Source organism: Macrobrachium nipponense, chromosome 2 (assembly GCF_015104395.2).
Source record: "Macrobrachium nipponense isolate FS-2020 chromosome 2, ASM1510439v2, whole genome shotgun sequence".
Classification (NCBI taxonomy): Eukaryota; Metazoa; Arthropoda; class Malacostraca; order Decapoda; family Palaemonidae; genus Macrobrachium; species Macrobrachium nipponense.
The window spans coordinates 66,937,012-66,940,785 of record NC_087201.1 but is presented as its reverse complement, the minus strand read 5'-3'; the positions used below and the strand labels follow the sequence as shown (position 1 = coordinate 66,940,785).

The 3,774-nt window shown below is 33.8% G+C and overlaps 1 long non-coding RNA gene across 1 annotated transcript; it reads right to left on the bottom strand.

Annotated features, from left to right (window-relative positions):
* Positions 1-638: 638 nt before the first annotated feature.
* Positions 639-3,143, bottom strand: LOC135221444 (uncharacterized). The gene is made up of 3 exons (XR_010315954.1): positions 2,951-3,143; positions 2,310-2,440; positions 639-1,151 (listed from the first exon to the last, which is right to left on the bottom strand). It is a non-coding gene; the product is annotated as an uncharacterized LOC135221444 (long non-coding RNA).
* Positions 3,144-3,774: the final 631 nt, after the last annotated feature.

Sequence of the window (3,774 nt, the reverse complement as noted above, 5' to 3'; positions counted from 1 at the left end):
TAGCCTTCATATCTCTATAGTTTTACTTTCATTGGCTCCCATAAATTACATCACTTTCATGACATTTTGAGCAGGGGAGCGAGAGAGAGAGAGAGAGAGAGAGATGAGAGCAGAGAGAGAGAGAGAGAGAGAGAGAGAGAGAGGAGAGAGAGAGAGAGAGTCATCATACTATAATTAAAAGAAAGTCAGTCCGAGTGGTGTATTGCATCAATAAGATTCTTTAAGCATTTTAGAGAGAGTATATTCTACCATTTTTGTTAAATAAAACGAAGTTTCTGGAAGAAGTTTCTGGAAGAAGTTTCTGTAATTTAATATCCTTTTTTCTTTAAGGACTGGTTCTCAATTGGCACTGCCTTAATTTTTTTTCTGGCATTCACTTGAAGAAACTTAGAACAAACTATTTAAATTAACTTTCTGCAACTAATTGTAAAGTAAAAGTTACTTAATATTTTTTATCCATTTTTGTTGTATATAATATTTCAGTATTTGTTCTGCTTGGTGACAAATCTTCACAAATCTGCTTGGTGACAAATTTAAACCAAGATATAAATATAATTTATTAGAACAAATTGTTTAAGTTTTAAAGTTACTTGTTTACACGTATTCCATAAAACAAAATTTTTATAAACTGGTCCTTACATTAAACGTTTGGACAATACCAAGAATTTCTGAAATTACTGGGTTTTTCTAATAATATATACAGACCATCCTAGTTTCAGGTATTTCATAGAAAAAACCACCATACCTGTTTCCTTATATTAATATCACCAAGTGATAGGATATTTGGTCAGTGATTTGGTTTTATAAAATCAACATCACATTAGCCCAGTCTCAGTATTTTAAACTTCGGTGAAAACCTGTTAAAAAATTCTAGGATATTTTGTCTGGGATTAATAAAAAGGTACATACTCTTTTGCCAGAGATATTATTGGTAAGGGTGATATTTTCATGTACATTTATTACCATAATTAAAGTCCCACATAACTAATTACACTATCCAACCAGTAATTTAGGGCAAGGTGTGTCAAAGTGAAATATATCTGACACCAGGCTCCATTCTCACCTCATTTAAAAGTTGTAGAATAAAAAAACGGGTGTTCTTGAATTATAGAAATGGTGCTTGTAATGACAATGCTGTCCTAGTGAACATCCTGTAAAGCAAAAAATCTTCGGTAGAAATGCTTAAGAGAATTATACATTCTTGTAAAGTTATTCAAATAAGTTTAATATTTAAACTTTAATGAACTGAAGTCTACACAAATAATTTTCTTGTACAAACTAACAATTGATAAGAACTTCTGTACCCAATTTTCATCTAAACAGACCAACCACAAAGTATGTAACCAGAGCCCTTCACAGTACATACAGTTCCATCTATACATATCAACCAATTTGTGCCTCTTGAAGAAAAATTGCTAGCTAGCCAAGGGACTAGAGGTAACCAAAACTAACAAGTGAAGCCACCTAAGGACCGACCTTTAAAAGTAGAGAAAAATGTTAAGAGTGGCCGGGCACAATTAATAATGGTCAAGTTGTCTGGGCTCACATGTGAAAGCATTAGTTCATTCATTATTAACAATATTGCTGTAAATTAACTTATTATATAAGAGTACGGTTAAGCGTAGGACTATCCACAGTGCGTGAAAATGTAGGTTTGCTTATTGTTATTATTTTCATGAATATTAATTTAACAAGTAAATTGTCTATAACCTAAAGACTACGAGTTAAAGTAAACTGAATTATGGAACCGGGAAGCAGTTACAGTAAAATATCAACACCAAGAATTAAAAGTTCCATCTTAGGAACAAAAAATTAAGTTATACATAAATGTTCATAGCAATGCATTGTCAATATTTTTTCTTATCTGACAACATTATCAAAATTTAACGTCCTTTTACGGTGACCAAGAGAGATGCAAAATAAAACTATTAATTGTAAACTTTAGAGATTAACATCTTAAAAGAGTAACAAGTAAATTTAAAAGCTTACATTAAAGGGATATCGCAAAAAACAGAATGAGAAAAAAAAAAATTCTTCTAATATAAGAAGTCCAAGTTACTTTTTATATTGAAGAGAACCTTAGCTAATGGACGTTAACCCTTCAATGTGGTTAGATTAACAGCTAAATATGGCTAGACTACCGCAATTAGAACCTGAATAGGAAAGAACCTCCCATACACCTGTCCATAGGTCTTAAGGCCTATGGAGCAGGGCATGAGAGGGGCCTCCACCCCTACAGGGGCACCGCCCCTGTAGGGGTGGAGGTAAAAGTGTAAAACTTTATGATATCTCGCTTGGCTTTTACTAACCAGAACCTAGGAAGATGGGATGGCAGATTTCCATCTTTGTGTAGAGGGTGACGTAGTCCTGGCAAGATTTTGACATCCAATTACTTCCCACAAGCGAAGTTCAATCCATGTAGTTCAGACTCCACAAGAACCTGGAATGCGTTAATAAATTAAAAACTATGACCAACCTTATCTGATAATTCAAGGTCTAAATAAATCTTTGAAAAAATACTAAAGTTTTAACAGAAGCAACATATAGATTGAATATTAACCTACATGGGCCATCCGAGATCTTCAGAGCCTATAAAATATTACATCTGTAGTACAGGTAAAATAATAAGCCATGGCCTATTTCAGTAACCTACGAGTACAAAATAAATTAACTAAGTCATGCTAAATCATAGCCAAACTTTACTGACAAAAACTGCGTTATCTATAATTATTATAAAGTTTTCGTTACTCTTATCTTTTGTCTTTTGCAAATTCTGCACAGAAAAGAGCTACGGATATTTCAATGCTGAATCAAAGCTAGATTCTTAGTAGGGAAAAAGTTAACTTTCAAGAAACAAATAAAAAAAACTCGTTCAACAAGCCATCACGCTAAATAATCAGACCAATGTAATGTAATAAAATCCCTAGTTCATAAAAATATTAAACATAACCGTAATGAAACGTAGCCTTGGCAGAGCCTGGTTGAGTCGACAACACAATGTAGAATGTAATCCTTCGAACAGCTCAATTTCAAGGATGTATAACGGGAACCACGATTCATTCCAAATCCTCGGATAGCAGGGAATCCCCCATTAACCACACATTCTTCATCCAAGAATGCAATAACACCACAACACTCTGTTGTTCCTGAAGCGAAAACAGGGGAAAATAAAAAAAGTACTTGCCGAACATCCTGTTGCTATTGACGTCACCATCAAGGAGCACTGAAAAACCTTTCTGTAAGCTCGGACGATTTACGGGAAAGACTACGTCGTCCTTGGTTTGGTGTTTTATGATTTCTCGGTTCTTTTATGAAATACGCTGTTGTGTTTCATGAAAGAAGGCTTTTATCAGTATTTTATACCAAAGAAAAAAGAAGATTTCTTGTCACGCTGTAAATAAAATAAATACCGTTCTTGGTCTGGCATTGGAAATAATGTAAATTACAAAAGTTCGTTTTGTTTCAGGTTTTCCTGGCAAATTTAATTATAATACATGCATACACTCAGACACACACATACACACATTATGGAAATGAACATATGGAAACATGTTGCATAAAAATCTATTTCTGACTCACCACGGTGCCGAACCCCGTTCTTCCGAGTGAGAGTTCAGGGCATTAGCAATTAGGGCACGAAGGTCATAAAGGGCGTTAGAAACGAAGCATTTACGTACCCGAGATGTAACCTAAGATCTTTCCATAAAAAAAAAAAAAAAAAACAAAAAAAAAAAAAACAAAAAAAAAAAAAAAGCGGGACGCCATATCTCAAAA